Genomic DNA, 18,662 nt, shown 5'->3' with positions numbered 1-18,662 from the left:
AGATTTATAAGCTGTTGCATCTGGAGTTGACTTAGTGACACAGGCGGGAAATGTGGGAAAGCTGAGCGCCCTTGAGCGCTCGATCCTGGGCTGACAGGAGGGTGGGCACGAGGGACAACCTGGCTGGGCGAGACGCTCCTCACCTGATGGATCATCATCACTCTGTCTTCCCTGGACGTTCATTTAAATAAAAGCCAGACATCACAGCACAGGACACACACACACACACACACACACGCTGAAGAGGGGTGGTGAATGTTGTGAGGGTGGAATGCATACCAGCATGGGGATGATAGAGGCTAGAGGAGGCTCCAGCATGGCTGCCTTGAGAGCTCCCCTGATCTTGGAGGTACAGGGATGGGGTGGTTGACTGTCTTTCCAGGGCAGTGGTTTGGTGACCCACAGTGGCGGTCCATGACGTTCACTGTTGAGTGCTATGCCCGTGACACCCTTCCCCAATGCCTCTCTCCTCCGTGCCCTGCTCAGCAGTCCTGGAACCACCGTGGTCACGATTCAGAGGGACTGGAATGATATGTGGTAGGCACTGTGCCTTGTATGTCTCCCTCCCTTCAAATGCAGGCTAGGACTAGTGGAGGCTGGGCAGCAGTGGAGGCCAGCCTCCAGACTGAGCATTGGTGGCCCTCTAGCCACTAAGGACAAATGCTTGGTTTCCAGAGCTAGACCAGAGAGACAGCTATGAAGGATTTGTGGGAGCCACTGGCAAGAGGGCCACAGGTGTGAGATGTGTTGGTTTTCCTGCAGCCTGGGGCAATTGGGCAGCCCATAGAGATTTGGCAACTTCCTTCCTGGCCTCCCCAGCAACCTGGCCAGTCACACAAACCAGCCTGTGCTACCTGCTTTGGTCTCTAGGCCCTGCCTCCTCTGCTACCTGTCCATCAGGGTTGCCATTTGGCAAGGTCTGCCATGCTGGAGGGTGGGGGCAATGGGTACTGGAGGCCAGATTTGGAGTTCAGCCTTCCAGGACTTCTGTGATGACAATGAGGCCCACAGCCTCTTACTTATCAAGACCCTGATTATTTCATCGAATGCTCTGACCCACTCCTGATCCTTGCCTCAGTAATCACACAGCTGGAACAGAGACACAGAACCTGGAACTCTAGTTAGCACAGAATCCAGCAATGCTGTTTCCTCTGCATGTACTTGACACTGATCTATGGTGCTCACCTCCTAAGGGATGGATGTAAGTCATTCCACGTGCTTTCCTCCTCCTCCACGGGTGACGACTACAGGGCCCCAGCAGGCCTGTCTTACTATGTGAAGAGCATGGATTATGAGTCTATCACCTGTGCAAACAGGTAATATTTGTAGGAAACCCTTTGGGCAAGGACTTGTGATTGGCCCATCATTTGACTCTCAGAGGCAATCAGATCCTCTCTCCACACCCTGTGCTCTTCCCCTGAGTGACTTCCTGTACCCAGACCTCCGAGTCTTGCTCTCCTGCCAGCCCTAAACTGTTCATTTCCTTTAGGAGCGATTCACATCTTGGCAGACCTTAGAGAGCCTTTTGTCCAAGCTCATTCATTTAACAGATGAGAAAACAGAACTTGGAGAATCCAGGCATGTGTTTGAGGCTACTCAATCAGTTGTGGGCATCACACACTGCAGAGTCCTGCCCTGAGCCATTCCTACATTCTGTATCTGGAGCTGCTCAGAGCAGTGTGGAAGAAACAGAATAAAGTCACCCTTTTGTGGAGGTGTTCCTGCTGTGGGTGCTACCCTTCCTGCTGTTAGTCACTTAGCAGGTGACCCCAAGTTCTTTCCTCTTCTTATCCCACTTGGTTCATCTATGTGGAGGGGGAAGGGGAGCTGAGGGCCAGGCACAGCCATCGAAGGCTGGACCCTCAGTGGCCTCTTTCTTACAGCTGGACTCGGCTTCCTAGAGTCCTGAAATTCAGAGAAAGAAGCACTGGCTTGGGACCAAGTGTTCAACCCCTGGGCCTCTGTGGGACATTCCCTATTTATCTGGAGCCCAGATGGTTCACAATGTTCCTTAACTAAGGAACAACAGGCATCATGGAATGAATGAACCAGCAGAGCTGCCTGTCTGGGTTGTCTCAGTTGGGCAGGCCATTCCCTCAAAGACATTGGATTCACATCAACGTGTCAAAGGCAGACTCCTCCCACTTCCTCCAAATGCCTACCCACCCAACCTCCGAAGCCCTTCTCCTGCATTTCTTTCTACCATCTATGACAGGACTCCCTTCACAGGGCCAGGACACCCTCCTGCTAAGAAACAGCCCTGGGCTCAGCAGGGAGCTCCAACTGCCATTCAATAACGGTAAAAGAGCAGGGTGAACTGCTACGTTAATACAACCTAATTCAGGGCCACCCCAGGAAAATGCCACTCATGAGAGAGAGAGATAGATCTAGCCCAGCTGGACTCCAGGGCTCATTCAGAAGCACCCAGACACTGCCTGCTCAGAGCTGATGAGAGTAGCCCCCGGGGAAACAATGATTTAGACACATCCATCTATTGAGTGCATACACGTGGGTCAGGCTTACAGAGGCAGGGATTAAATCATTGTTGGAGAAGCCCACAGCATGCCTGCTGCCTGCCTGAGAGGGCCTGAGTCACGCAGGCTGGGTTTGGCTTTGATCCCTCTGGGAAACCAAAGTCTCTAAACACATTCACTGCAGGTACCCTGTGGGCTCTGGCTCTACACCAGATCCAGCAAAAGGCCACTTTCCCAGTGCAGAAACAGGTCTCCTGTCTTGAGTTAATAGCAGGCCTGGGATTCGGAGGCTGAACCTCAACAGCGCCTATCCCATGTGGCTTATCTTCAGAGAAGTCCTGCTGAAAAGGTGAACCAACCAACCAACCAGTCAATCAGCCCACCAACCAACCAATCAAGTCCTGGGCCTATGGTGGGCAGGGTCACACAGCAGGGCTGAGAACACTGGCTAGATCATCTTTCTGGAAGCTCTCCTGCTTGTGATTGTTCTCCTCATGTGTGCAAGGAGGAAAGAGTCTGCAAGATTCTTCCGCCCCCAGAAATATGCTACTTGGGCCTTGAACTTCTTGTCTTTCAAAGTGCTATGAGAGAGTCCCCTTGGGGCAGCGGTGTGAAATACACCCTGCAACAGTGCTATCATGATTCACACATCTGCAGCAAGGTGACCCTGGGGAGGATCAAAGCCTCTGCTGAGCCAAGAGAAACTGAGGTGTTATTCCCAGACAGAAGGCTCCTTGCTGAATGGGGTAGGGATCGCTAAGCCCCAATTCTCTCTGTTGCCATTTTATTGGAATCTACCATCCTGGGATGCCTGTCTAAGGATACGTGGAAATTTCAATATATGGGCAGAGACATGGAGGAGAAGGGGGCAGAGACGTAGGAGGAGAATGGGCATTTTTCTGTGGTGTGCAGAATGCCAAACGTTTGGGCTCTGTGGTCAGAAACAGCTGAACTTAGATATTGTACTCATTACTTATGAGGAAAAGATTGACCCATTTCTTGATTGAGGACGATCTGCCTAATATCCAAATCCCGATTTTCCCATGTCTGTAAGGGGGACTTGATAGTGGCACCTCCCATAAGAACAACACTGGCAAGGTAGCTGGCACCACTCCTGGGGCTCAAGTGCTTTCTGCTAGTAGAAGAATCTGCAGCAGGAAGTGTGGCTATATGTCCACAAAATGCTGATCCCACAGATCTCACTGGCTAGGGCCACATTTAGGAAAGGAGCACAGAGGATAGCTTGCTCTGAAAAGGCCCAACCATCTAGGATGGAAAGGAAGGGGCACAACTGGTACACCCAGGATATTCAGGAGCGTGGGGAGCACTGGTGAGTGTCTACCCAGGTTACAGTAGTGGGGAGAAGGGCTGAGAATCCACCATCCACCATTCATGTGACCATGAATACAGTAATAAGAAACCGAAGGCAAGTTTATCTCTTAGGTCAATCAAGAAGAAATGGAGCCAAAGGCTGGTAGCTCAGGCCTGTAATCCTAGCTACACTAGAAACTGAGATCCAAGGATCAAGGTCCAAAGTCAGCCCGGACAGACAAATCTGAGAGACATTTCTCCCCAATTTACCGACCAAAAGTCAGAAGTGGAGGTGCGGCTTAAGTGATAGGGCACTGGATTTGAAATGCAGTATTGTGGGTGCAAATGTAAGAGGCATGGGTCAGAGGAGCTCACATGACCCACCTGCCTGTGAATGAGGCCTTGGTCAGGCAGGTAGACATTCTATCTCATGTGTGACTCCTAAGACACAACACTCCACCGAAGAGGAGCAGTGGAGTCAGGACTCATTTGCTTCTGTCTGATGCCAAAGTTTTGACACACTTGTCAAAGCTGATCGATCAGTTTTGAGTTTTTGTTTATGACTTTCACAAGTCTCCACTGCCTGGCTCTGGATATAGCAAGGGGTCTGTGTGTGTGTGTGTGTGTGTGTGTGTGTGTGTGTGTGTGTAGTTTCTCTTTACTATTGGTAAATGATAGGTTGGTTACTCGGTTATTTGATAGACAGGATCAATAACCAGGGCCCATTATGTATGAAGCCAGAAGGAAGGCAGAATTACTATCCAGTTCTGCACACTTTGTAATGTGAACTTGTATGACAGGGGCTTAGAGTAAGGAGATTGCAGCTGGAAAGGTGCTGAGGTAGCATCAAGTGTAGCCCACCCCTTTCAAAGATGGATACACCAAAGACGGAATGATGGACAGGGGACTTGCCCAAGCTCAGAGTTTAATCAGGGACTGAGCTCTGATTCTTCCCCAGAACTTTTATAACCATGGCCTGGTAACCATCTCTGGATGTTAATACATCATGGTGATCTAGATAAAACCTATTATACCATGAGCTGGAGTCAATGGCTTGTCGTCGCAATATTAGGGAGAAGATTTCAACTTCTCTCTCCTGGGCCTTATCAGAGCCAACCTCTAAGCATCCCAGCTTCCCCCCAGGATACTGCTGTCCATGGTCCTGAAACAAGATAGGTGTTCTGCATCTTGAGATCCAATGACTACTGACTCCATTGCCTAACTTGGAGAAACAAGCTCATCCTCTGCTGCAGGAACCAAATGGTACAGAAGGCTCTTTCCTAAGTCGGGTTCACTGCATTGCAATTTATAGGCAATAGTTTTTTTTAAAAAAACCCAATGCATCATAATTGTACCATGAATAGTGTTTGATAAATAGATCCCCATGTGGATGCCAAATTCCAATTAAAGGATGGAAATCCCTTCATGCCTTGTTTCCCACCAATCTCTTCTACTTCTTTCTGAACATGCTGTAAGATATGAGCTGACATGAGTAGGTCTTAGACCAAAGAGTGATGGGGAAGAGACTGTAGATATGTATTTTGAGCTTAAATTACTGACATGCTGACTGTTTAGAGCTTTGTGTTTTTGGAGAAGGTGACCTCTTTCCCTGTATGAAACCCCATCCCACAGGGGTTCCATCACCTTCAAGCTGTCCAGGCTTACCATTACAGCAAGGAAATTCTATGTGTTCTAAGACCGAGGTTTTGTTCTTCAAGGAACCACATCAGTGGAGAGGGAGTTAAAACCAGATTCTTCTGGGATTGGATCTGCTGGAAAACAGCCACTTTTTTGTCATGGGGCTTGAACTCTGGGCCTGGGTGCTGTCTCTGAGCTCTTCAGCTCAAGGCTACCACCCTGCCCCTTGAGCCACAGCACCACTTCTTGTTTTCTAGTGGTTAACTGGAGATAAGAGCCTCATAGTCATTACTGCCCAGGCTGGCTTTGAACCATGATCCTCAGATCTCAGCCTCCTGAGTAGCTAGGATTGAAGGTGTGAGCCACCATGCTTGGCCATGGAGTGGCCACTTCTGCCTTCATAAACCCTGAAAATATTTTGGAGAAACTGACTTGCAGAGGTTTCTGAGAATCTGGAGGAGGGGGTCTCCACAGGACATGCACAGCTATATCTTCTCACGGTTACACCAGACAGACATGGGCTACCATAGTCCTGCTTTGTCTTCCCAAACACATGCGAGACAGGCAGGTACAACAGGGCCCATGGCTGTCATAGCTACTTGTAAGACCAGCCCACAGAGCCATCAAAAAGTGCTCACTGGGGCTGGGACTGTGGCTTAGTGGTAGGGTGCTTGCCTCACAGGCAAGAAGGCCTGGGTTTGATTCCTCAGCACCACAAAAACAGAAAATGCAAGAAGTGGCTCTGTGGCTCAGTTGTTCTGTGGCTAGAACACTAGCTTTGAACAAAAGAAGCTCAGGAACAGTGCCCAGTTCCAGGACTGGCAAAATGATGATGATGATGATGATGATGATGATGATGATGATGATGGTTATAAGTAGTGATAGTACTGATAAACAACTATAGTGTGGGACTGGGAAAGGCCACAGAGAATCAGTCCATCCAGTTCTTAGCTGTGCACTACTGCATTAGAGGTGGAGAGCTCAAGGGACCCAGTGGCTTGCCTAGAGCTCACACTTAGAGAGAGCTGGGCTGCAACTAAAAGTACTCCATCTGCTTTGCACACTTAATGTGAGGAAGAAGGTATGTGACATGCGCATGCACATGTCAGTGGATGGTGGCCTCAGGTGTCATCTCAAGTTCATGGTGTCTTGAACAACAAACTGAGCAACACACACACACACACACACACACACACACACACACACACGTGGTGAGAACAGTGCGGGTTCATTGAGGTGAAAGTCAAGCCAGAGTAAGGGTAGGAAACAGGCCTGAGGAAGGGAGGGCCCAGGCCCTGCTGTAAAGCCTGTGTGGGCTGAGAGGAGCACTGGAGAATCCTTCTCATGAGAGCTTTGAGAGTCACTTATCAGTTACATACCAGTTTTCCAACCTCACATGTCCATCACTATAATGGACTCTGTTATGATGATATTTTTTTGCCAATCCTGAGGCTTGAACTCAGGGCCTAGCACTGTTCTAACACTCAGGGCTAGAACTCTGCCACTTGAGCCACATCACCACTTCTGGCTTTTTCTATACGTGGTGCTGAGGAATCGAACCTAGATCTTCGTGCACTTTGCCACTAGGCCAAACTCCTGGCCCCTGTTATGATGATCTTAACAATACACCACACGTATACATGAAATCTTAATGAAGGAGGTCTTTCCTGAAGAGTTCCTTAAGAAAGCCAAGTACAATACTGTACATGTACCATTAAGGGGAATTTTACTTTGTGAGCAAAAATCCTTGTTATCAAGATGTGCTGTTCATCAGTCTAGCCATGGGACATTTATCAGTACTATCAAGCCCTATCACTAAGCCACAGTCCCAGCCCCAGAGAGTACTTTTTAATGGCTATAAAAAGGGGAGTTAGAGGGAGTTCTGGGCATGATCCTCAGGCAGGGGATCTGTGGGCTGGTCTTACAAGTAGCTCTGACAACCATGGGCCCTGTTTTACCTGCCTGTCTCACATGTGTTTGGGAAACAGGATAGCACAGTGTCTCCCTGGTGAGTTGCTGAAGAGTCATAGGTAGTAAGTACATTGGGAGGCATGGCACCTAGGGGGCGCTCATTCTTGGAAGGCTTATTGGCATCATCTAGGAAGTTGTTCTGTCCTTCATGGCCTGTGGGATAGGGCAGAGACCAAGCTCTTCCTTGATGTTCTGACAAAGTCTTTTCCTCTCTCTGAGCCTCAGTTTCCCTATTGGTAAGACAGATGAAGAATGAATGATAGAACTATTCAATTCTCAATGTTTGAATTCAAAGCTCAGCTGGGGAGGCTAAGAATGCATTCCTTGTCTTGGGTACATTCCATTTCTATCTCCTTCCTACCTTTGTTTTATTTTATTTTTAAATCTTCTTTTTGTATCCCATACTAACAATGCCAGGCTCCTGATACACATGTTGGAAACAAAAATCTGCTTCTGGAGAAGTCCTGGCTAATGCCTTGCCAGGGGCATCAGTGAGGGCTCCCAGGGCAACCAATTATATATTTGTTGTCATGGAAACCTCTTCCTCAACAACTTTGTTGAGGTATAGTTTTCATATAACCAACAGTGCATATTTAAGTAGAATTTAATAATAAAAAAAAACCTTAGACAGGTAGTGAACATATCTATTATGCACACAAATTGCCTTTTGTATCTCTTCCTCCCACCTAATCTCTCCCTTAAAAATCCCAAGGCAATTAGTCATAACTTATTGTATTTCCTCCTTGTCTCTCTATCTTTCTGTCTGTCTGCCTGTCTGTTTCTCCTTTTATTACACCAGTACTGGGCTTGAACTTTTGAGCATGTTCTACAGTTTGGGCCACACTGTTAGCCCCACTTTTTACCAGTTAATTAGAGTGGAGGCCCACAGAACTTTTTGTTTGGGTTGGCCTTGAAATGAAATCTTCTAGGCCTTAGCCTCCTAAATAGCTAGGATTACAGCTGTGAGCCACAGCACCTGGCTTTCTCCCTTTGTAAAAATTGGAACTATGGCTAGGTGTCAGTGGCTCACACATGTAATCCTAGTTACTAAAGAGACTGAGATCTGAGAATCATGGTTCCATGCCAGCCTGGCAGGGAAGTCTGTGAAACTCAAATCTTCAATGAACCACCAGCAAACTGGAAACAGTGCTGTGGCTCAAAGTGACAGAACACTATCCTTAGCAAAAAGAGCTCAGGGACAGTACCCAGGCCCTGAGTTCAAGACACAACATATGAGTATTTCGCCACTAAAAGATTGTATTACTCACATTTCCACCAGAGGTAGGCCCAGAGAGTGGTTGTATTATATCCTCATCAGTCCTTGGTATGATCGCTTTATCCCATCTAATAAGGGAGTGTATTCATTATATTTTCCATTACTATCTTTCAGTAAAGTTGTTCAGAGGGGCTCCAGCTCAATATGTCAGTGTATGCATCTTGATCTAATGTTACCCCTTCTGTCGTTCCTGCCCTTATCTCTCCTATAACATGTCAGTTTTATCATCCCACTGTGATTCAGTTTTGTTTGCTTCTCTTATTGCTTGTTTATGTTTCAGACAGGGTCCTGCTACATAGCTCAAGCTATATTTGAACTTGAAATCCTGCTGCCTCGACTTCCTGAATGTTTTGAGATTATACTTGGCTCCCTGTGTATGTACTTATTTACAATCCATGTATCTGCTTTGATGAAACACTGGTTTAAATCCTTTTGAATTAGATTGATTATCTTCACATTTTTAATTAAGTCATTTGCTTTTTTGCATCAGCTATGTATGCACATGTGTGTATTGTATGTATATATATGATAAATACATTTTATAAAACAAAATTTGCAATTATATAATTTGCAAATATTTTCTTGAAGCTTCTAGCTTATCTTTGCCTTCTCATTAAAACTACTTTCTGAAAGCAGACTTTTCATTTTAGTAAAGTCTGCTTTCTCAGTTTGTTCCTGTGGGAAATGTGCTTTTGATGCCACATCTTAGAAGTCTGGCCTCGGCCACTCCATCCATTTTTCCTATGCATTCTTGTAATGGTTTATAGGTTACATGTTTTGTATGGAGCATTTCATCCAGTTGGTTTGTTCACTTTTGCTCATCATTCAATTGCCCCAGAAGTAACTATTCTGTTTCATTAGAGCTGTTCTTCTTGCCATTGTAAGGAGTAAGGCAACTGTGGTGGGGTGAGTCTGGTTTCAGACTCTGTTCCATTCTACTTGTCAGCCTATTTGTCATTCATGATACCAATGGTACACACTGAGGCTTCACCATGAGCATTGAAACTTTATTGTTCTGTTTCAGAGTTGTCTTGGTTAACCTAGGTAATTGCATTTAAACACATATTAGAATTCGTTTTGATCATTTTTGTTAGGGTTCGTGATCAAAGGAATGAGTCTGACACAAAAGCGGAAGTTGGAAGTTAAGTTAAACAGAGTTTATTCACCTAGTATGGAGAATCATACTGACCGGTCAGGGCCGCCTCTAGGATGTGAGTGAGAGAGCGACCCCGCCTGATCTCACAGGCTACTTTTATAGGCCTCAGCCATGTGATTGGGCTGGCCATACACAGGTGGCCAATGGAATTCAGCATGGTTGATTGATGGCTGGGGCAACCACTGACACCTTTGCTGTTTGAATGGACCTATCATCTCGGTGGGCTTCTGGCACATTGCTCTGATGACAGAGGAAGGGGAGGAAATTCCTTGGCAGGCCAAGGTGGGTGGGGTGGGGAGGAATTCTGGTAACGCCAACTGGTTTAGCTGCTCTTGTAATCTGAGCTGTTATCAGGGATTCTGCAGCCCCCACCTTAGGTCAAGTCCTCTTTTGTCATAAAGATGGGAAATGCCTAGAGGGGATGGATTTGGGGGAAGTCAAGAAAGGGGTCCCTTCAATTTTCACTTACTCAAGTTTTTACAGGGATTGTATTGAGTCTATAGAATAATTTGGGGACAGTGACAGTGTTCCATGTATAGAACTTGAGAATCTATTTTTTTAATATAAATATTTGTTCCCTAGATTTCTCATGTTCACGCCATTTTTATTTCTGTGTGCTGCTGACTTTATAGAAAAGCTTCAATTTGAATGTTTTTCTTGATGTTCTGTGCTTTGATTGGCTTACTCATTAATTCTAATACTGTATCATAAATTCCATCAAATTTTCTACATTGGTGGTTACATTGTACATAAAAAAAAGGGTTCAATTTCATTCTTTCCATACTCTTTCTCTTGTCCAACTGAGGAAACTTGCCCTGGCTTCTTCCTGATTTCAGGGTAGAGCACTCATCTTCTCAGTCTGAGCACAATATTGGTATAGAGACGTTGGAAGTTCTTTATTGGAAAAAGGGCATTGCTTTTACTTCAGACTTGCAGAGAGTTTTGTCAGGAATTTCTGGGTTTGTCTAATGCTTCCAGGATTCATATTAAGGTAATCTTACCTTTAAAAACATACTTTTTAAGGCCTGGCATGGTGGCTCATGCCTGTAATCCTAGCTACTCAGGAGGCTGAGATCTGAAGTTCAAACCAGCCTGGGAACAAAAGGACCTGAGACTCTTATCTCCAATTAACCTCTAGAAAACAGGAAGCGGGGCTCCGTTCAAGAGTAGGGTAATAGCCTTGAGCTGAACTGCTCAGGGACAGTGCCCAGGCCGAATTCAAGCCCTACGACCCACCAAAACAAAAACAAAAAACCAACCAACAAACAAACAAAAAAAACTTTTTCAGCCGGGCGCTGTGGCTCAGGCCTGTAATCCTAGCTATTCAGGAGGTTGAGATCACGGTTCAAAGCCAGCCTGAGCACTAAAATCTGTGAGACTCATCACCGATTAACCACCAGAGAACTGAAAGTTCTCTGTGTGCACTGTGGCTCAAGGGGTAGGGTGGTAGCCTTGAGTTGAAGAGCTCAGGGACAACTCCCAGGCTCAGAGTTCAAGTCTTGTCCATAACTGGCAAAAAAAAAAAGACTTTTTCAAAATGACAAATTGCATGGCTTGATCTTCAGATCAACCCAATCCAAGTCCCACTTAGTAAAACAGCATTATTCTCATCACACATTGGTAGATTCAATTGGGTGCCATTTTGTTAGGGAATTTTTCATCTGATTTTCACGAAGGTTGTGGTTTTGGTATCAAAGAAATATGGGCCATCAGGAATGAATCAGGCTATATTCCCTCATGTCTGGTCTGTTCTTGGAGGACTTGTGAAATTGGTATTTGTTTTGCCTAAAATGCTGATGAGAATTTATCAGTGAAGCCACCTAAGCCTGGACTTTTCCTTTGGGGAATATGTTTCCTACAACAGGTCTTAAACATGTTTATAATTATCTAGAGTACACTTCTTTTGGGGAGCTTTGGCAAGCCATATCTGTCAAGGAATTACTCCATTTCTCCCAATTTGTTGAACTCACCAGCAAAATGTTGCTGATAATGTTCCCGTGTTATCTCCCAGCATTTCTGCTGCTGTACCCCATCTATACCTGTTGTTTGCAATTTGTGTCATGTCTCTTTTTTTTTCTGATCACAGGTGCTAGGGGCATATCAATTTTATCTATCTCCTCCTAGAATTGGCATTCCATTTTTATTGGTTTCTCTCTATTATTTTTCTGTGTCTTTACTATATCGATTTTTTTTCCCCACCGATCTTTTTTATTTCCTTCCTGCATTCACTTGCTTTCCTTTTCCTGGCTATCTGAGACTCATTGATTTGAGCCCTCCCTGCTCTTCTACTCTGTGCCAGTAGTGCTTTCAGTAAGGCATTGAGTTAGCGGCATCTCACAATTGTTGATAGGTTGCTCTTTAAATAGCATTCTGTCCAAAATACTTTCTGAATTGTCTTTTGAATTTCCTCTTTGACTTGTGGGTTATTTAGACAGGGCATTTTGTTTTCAAATCATTGGTGATTTTTACCCTCCATTATTAACCTCTTATTTAATTCCATATGGTCAGACCACACACTTAATCCTCAGTAGGCCAGCTGAAGTGAGAGCTCCAGAGTCTGGCAACTCAGTTCTCCAGCAGGGGGAGAGGAAAGGCCTAACCCTGGGAGGTTTCTCACTCTCCCCATCTAACTGAGGCTCAAAGCTTTCAGCATAGACAGGCTGTGTGTGTGTGTGTTCGTGTGTGTGTGTGTGTGTGTGTGTGTGTGTATGTGTGTGTGTGTGTATGTGTATGTAGCTGAGATCTCTGCTCTGCAGCCCACAGATGTGAAATCTCTCTGCCTTTCTGTAGCTGTGGCATGGAGAAAGTCTCTGTGACAAGCTGCCACTGTCCCTGCCCTCATCACACATGGTCCAGGTGTGAGCAGGATGGGCTATCTCCCATACTTCTATTGACACCTGCTCTGTGTCATGTCTGTCTGCCCATTACGGCCACAGGGATGGGCTGAATATAGACTTTCCATTGAGAAGACCCCAGCCTAAGACTGATTGGTAAATTATGAATCTCAGCCCAACCCTCACCTGGTGAGACAGCCTAGAACCCGGGCAGAAGCAGGGCTGGGATAGAACCCAGATCTCCTGACACCTGGCCTGCTCACCCTGTCCTCCAAGTGCCACATCACTGTTAGAGGCAAGGGATGTTTTCTGAGGACAGATACAATGTACAGGGACAATTGTGAATGGGATAAAATCAAGAGCAAAAGACCTTTGACCAATACTTACCCCTTCCCAGGTTCCAGGCTCACAGTGGTTCCTTCCCGACCTCAGATCTAGCTAATTCTGTCCTTGAGAAATGCCATAGACCTGTCAGGAAGTCTTGAATTGAAAACAAGACAAACAGAAGCCAAACAAGCCAGCTGAACCAAATGCAGAAATTTAGTGGCCTAGCTGACTGAGCTTTGTGGAGGTGAGTCCACTCAGGTGCCGTTTGAACCAGGGATTTTGGCTCTGGCTCCATTTTTGACCTTCCTTATTGCCCATCTTCTTTCATGGCCACACCCTCACTTCAAGGTACCCAGAAGAAGACTGTGGAGTCCCTTCTAGAAGTTCCCTGCAAAGAGAGAGGCAGTTTTCCAGCAACCCTAACGAATACCACTTTGCCTTTCATTGGTCCATTGAGTCTTCTGCTTTTCCCTCCTCCCATCACTGTAGTCAAGATGGGCTAGATTGTTTAAACCAATCCAAATCCTTCCTTGGAGCTAAGGGTGGGTCATTCAGACCCCTTGAGGGGAGTGGACAGGTGAGTTTGCAAAGGAATATCTATTGATTGTTCTTGGGAGGAAGAAGTGAAGTAGAAGCTGGGCCAGCAACAAGAGCTAAACTAACCCCCATCCTTGGAGGTCATTACAAAGATCCAATCATCAGAAGTTCCTAAAACCTTGTCCCAGGAACTGTGCATATGGTTTTAATGCTATTTTACTCCCTGTCTGGTTTGGAGGAGGGACTCATTTGCTGCACTAGGACAAAAGAATGAAGTGACTTTTGTTGGCGGCTTAGCTATGTAGCTATTTGCATTTTGATAAAAGGACAGAGCTGAGCCCCAGACTGGAAGACCAAGGCAGGCACTACTGACAGGATGGGAGCTACACTGAGCGGCTGCTGGAGGAAGAATTCCACCCCGTGGAGCTAGGAGGTGGAGAGTGTGACTGTCACAGCAGGTGGAGTGGGGCCTGGCAGAGAAAGTGACAGTCTTGGCAGGTGGAGACTTCCATTTGTTGCTTTCAGTGCAAAATTGGAAAAACAATCACACTGTCTCCAAAAACATTAGTGTACCATGGAAACAAATGTGTGTGTCTTTGTTGTCAGGAGAATGAAGGTTTCTCTCTAGCCTTGCTGGGTTTTCTCTTATGGTGGCTCAGCTTCCTCTCTACATCCTTATATCGGGGAGGGCAATGCCATGTGCACTGACCAACACCTCGGCAATCATCCCACAGGCACTGAGACCTGCCTGGCACCCCTAGCCTGCAGAATACCAGGCATAGTCTGCAGTTCATGGGATTGGGGGTCATCTTGCCACCCTCCCTTTACCACCTGTACCCTTCCTGGTCTTCTGGTTGAGTCACCTCTGTTGGTCCATCTCTTTGTCCTCAACTTGTCCCTTCTAGGCCACCAGTCACACGATCCAGAGCCATCTTTAGGCAATAGGCAGAGTCACTCCAGGAGAGAGAACAACTTCAAGCTGTAGTGCAGAGACTTGGGGGATCTGTCCCTTTCCTGGGAGAGGTATTTCTCAGGGCAGATTTTCTGACAAACATCAGAGATGGGAGGTTGTTAGGATCTTTGCTTTGAAAAATCTTGGTAGAGAAATGGACAGCAGAGTGGAAAAGGAGACAGGTCCACAGGACTCCAGAGGCGAATGACTGGAACTCCCAGGGCCTGGCACTCCCTGCCACTTCTCCAGCCCCACCACACACGCCTCTCTAGAGAGGGACAGTGGCTTCTCTGGAAACCTAGGTTTCTCATCCCAGGAAAATGGATGCAACAGCCCCAGCCCTTCTGCCTTCTGGGGAGCCCCGTCCCTAAAGAGGAAAACAGACTCACAGCGACAGGACCACTGTTCCAAGTCATCCCTCTGTGCACAGGAGTTGGTAGAAGCTCCCGAAGTTTCAGGCAATGTGAAGTCTCCACCCCATTCCTGAGATGGGAACAGAGATCACAGAGGTTCATGAACTCAGCCATATCCCACACTAGGAAAGGTGAGAGCCAGGCGGGGCCCTGAGGGGCAGGACCACTGGAGAACTGTCAGCACCAAGTCCCCAAGTCCTCTTTCGAAGTCACTCCACCCTCTACTAAGCTTCCTCCCACCCTGAGCTCTTGGTCAGGGTAGGGAGAGCTGGGGTCTAGGGTGAAGTGAGGCTGAACCCAGAGAGGGTCTTGAACATTGTGTCAGCTCACATTCCCCTGTTTTGGGGCCTTCAGAGATATCCGTTGCCTTCACAGAAAGAGTTCAAACTTGTCACCAAGTACCTGTGAAACCCACTGTGGCCTGGGCTGGCTGATCTCACCATCTTGTGCATCCTGTGCTCACTCCGTCCCCACCCCCCACCATCCACTGACTGCTTGAGGTCACCTGGTCCTGGCAGGTCCTCTGAACATATCCTGAATCATCAGCTTGATCCAGCTTCAGCCTCTGCCTCTCTCTGGAACACTCTCTCCCCTCGCCCCTTCCCAGGTTCCTTCACACCATGCAAAGGAGTTTTGAAGGCACAAATCTGGTGACATCATAAGATAAGAGTCTCACAGACGTTCCTGCCCCAGCTGGCACGGAACCATGATCCTCAGATCTCAGCCTCCTGAGTAGCCAAGAGGCTAGCAGGCATGAGGTTTGGGTGCCCGATTGGTTATCTATTTATGCTGGGCACTGTAGTCTCTGTGGGGACAGGAAGCATCTTGCTGTGTCCTCTGTGCCTAGAACAGAATCAGCCTCCATGCTATCTGATATGTGAATGAGGGAGGGAGAGGAATAAATCCGTGGGCCTTAGCACAAGACTATGAGGAAACAGAATCGCAAATTCACTTTCATCAAAATTAAAAGCTTGGCTCTGTGAAAGGCACTTACAAGAATTTTTTTAAAAAGCTGAGAAAAAAAATGTCTGAAACAGATATCCAACAAGTCATTTTTATGTAGAATATATAAAAAAAATGTCAAACAACATTAAGACAAAGGCTTCCATTTAACAAATGGGCAAAGATTTGAACAGGTATCTTATTAAAGAAGATAAATGAATAGCAAAACAGCAAATAAAAATCACCCCACTGTCAATAATGTGAAGTAGATTTAAGTCTAGTAAAATGGCTATAAAGGAAAAAACTGATCACATCCAAGTCTGGGTTCTACGCAGACGCTGAGGAGTGGACTGGGATTTGAAATGGTGCCGTCATTGCACAGGTCACAATCATTTAACTTATTTATGTTTCTGCTGGCACCAAGGTTTGTGCTTGATCATTTTGCCTGCCTGGCTGGTGTTTCACCACTTGAGCTTCACCCCCAGCCCTATTTTGGCTGGTGATGTATTCTCACAGACTTTTCTGTTGAGGCTGGCTTTGAACCTATAAAATCTCAGCCTCCTGAGTAAGTAGCATTAAGGCATGAGCCACTGGTACCCACCCTGAAGATCCTATTTTTAAATCCTAATTACATATCACTTCAACAAGTTGAACTGATGTGGCTTTTTAATGTTTAACTTCCCTTCATTGTAAGTGTGAAATTTTATTTTTATAAAACAAAAAGTAAATGGGCTCCCTCAGCCAAGTCGACTTCAGCAACAGGATTCTATTATGCACCCAACTGATGGTTGCATATCTCATTGATGTAAGCTGGTTCATGCATATGGATTGAAAAAGTACAAGACAGACAGTCTGATAATAAAAAGCAGTGGTCCCTGGAGCATTTTTACCCTGAGGCCTGCTCCTCAGAGGTGTGGGCTTGTCATTTGCCCTTTTCTCCTGTAGTACCCCATAGATCTAAAGAACATGTGTGTATCCTATTCACCCAGCTTTGACGAGTAAGCCTTTGGCTCACTTCTGCACCAGCCCATCTCCATTCCTGCCAATGTTATTGTATTTTTAGTTCTTCTTTTGGTTACCTTGGAAACTTTAAGTAATGGACTCATATTTATTCCTGTGGAAGTAATGTTATACATTTGAAGGTAAATGGAACTAACACACATGGAAAGTACAGAGTCAATGGAAGTCCTTCATTCTAGGATCCTCTCCTACCATTTATCTCTGTGTGGACCTTGTCCTTAGGCAGACTGTCTCCACATCGCAGAGAAAATACTTACAGTGCTTCGTTTCTGTCCCTAAAAGACTAGGTCATCTTCCTGAAGGAACATGAGGCTGAGAGCTGAGTGGGGTCTTGTCCCTGAGCAAGAATGTAGAAGAATTTATGCTTAGTTTCAGACCCTGGGGGGACAACTGTGTGGACCAAGAGCAAGTCCATAACCTCGTGGAGTCCAGTAAGACTGACAGATGCCAAGGCATTCCATGAATGGATGCTGCTCTACTATGGTAGTCACTACAGCAAGTGCTGAGGCTCCGTAGTGGCACAGAGAGGGCATCTGACATGGCCATGGAATGTTGGAGAGGACATCTTGGAGGAGGTTTTGGTTAGGCTGAGATCAAAGGATAGAAAGGAGAAAATGAAGTGAGGAGAAGACTGTAGGAAAGGAGAACAGCCACGCAAAGGCCTTGTGCAGGAGGAGAGATGTCATAAGAGGAGAGTAAAGATCCTGGGATCTTGACAGCAGAGGGAGAAGGGAGGTGAGTGCAAGAAGGAAGGAGGCACGCTACTGACTGGGCATGGCTATCCAGATCAGCACCCTGAATCTGTTCTGTATCTTAAGGGCAGGACAGGAAAGACCAGGCAAAAAGAAGGAATGACTGATTGCAGTAGGAAGCAGTAGACACCAAGAGCACAGCTAGGAAACAACAGCTACAAACCAGAAACCTAAACTGAAGCAGTATCCCATCTGCCCAGGCTACAACTGCTTAGAAGCTAACAGGTAGAGATCACCTATGCTGGTAGAATTCTACTTTTCTATGTTTATTTTTTTAATGCTCAGTCCAAATTTTTTTTTTAAAATGTAAAGAATATGAAATCAGGAAAAGAGCAATCAATGGAGAAGAACCACAAAGTGACCCGGATGTGAGGATGGACCAGACACAGGGTTTTAAGCAGGGATTATAATTAAACTCAAGTCTGTAAAACATGATCTAGGGGTGAAATAAAAACTATAAAAATGAACGAGGAAAAGGGTAGAAAACATTTCTTGTGGGAAAAGACAAAATCTGAACTGCTTCAAAATTAGACAATTTTTTTTTGCCGGTCCTAGGCTTGAGCTCAGGGCCTGAGCACTGTCCTTGGACTTTCTCAAGGCTAGAGCTCTACCACTTGAGCCTCAGCACCACTCCCAGCTTTTTTCTATGTATGTGGTACTGAGGAATCGAACCCGGGTCTTCATGCATGCTAGGCAAGCACTCTACCACTAGGCCAAACTCCTGGCCCAAAATTAGACAATTTTTGGTTACTCTTAAGATGCCCCACCATGAACTTCGTTAGATGCACAAAATTATTTTTAAAATATGTGAAAAGTTACCTTCAGGTTATGTGCATTCATACCTATATGAAACATCAATTAAGTCATGTGTTCAGACTTAACATCCATTCCCAAGATACCTCATCATGTATAAAAATAACTTGGATGGAGAGGAGGGCTGGGAGAAAATGAGAGAAAGGGTGATACTGTTCAAAAGAAATATACTAAATACCTGACTGATGTAACTGTAACCCCCTTGTATATGACCTTTATAATGAAATAAAATAAAATAATAAAGAG

General features: G+C 45.9%; 1 long non-coding RNA gene across 1 annotated transcript; it reads right to left on the bottom strand.

The window, feature by feature from the left end:
- Nucleotides 1-13,212: 13,212 nt before the first annotated feature.
- On the bottom strand, nt 13,213-14,956 carry LOC150062208 (uncharacterized). The gene is made up of 3 exons (XR_016535869.1): nt 14,866-14,956; nt 14,388-14,568; nt 13,213-13,375 (listed from the first exon to the last, which is right to left on the bottom strand). It is a non-coding gene; the product is annotated as an uncharacterized LOC150062208 (long non-coding RNA).
- Between the last annotated feature and the right edge of the window lie 3,706 nt (nt 14,957-18,662).

The sequence above is a fragment of the Megascapheus bottae genome, chromosome 6 (genome assembly GCF_031878675.1).
Source record: "Megascapheus bottae isolate mThoBot1 chromosome 6, mThoBot2.hap1, whole genome shotgun sequence".
Lineage (NCBI taxonomy): Eukaryota > Metazoa > Chordata > Mammalia > Rodentia > Geomyidae > Megascapheus > Megascapheus bottae.
This window is presented reverse-complemented; position numbering and strand designations above follow the sequence as displayed.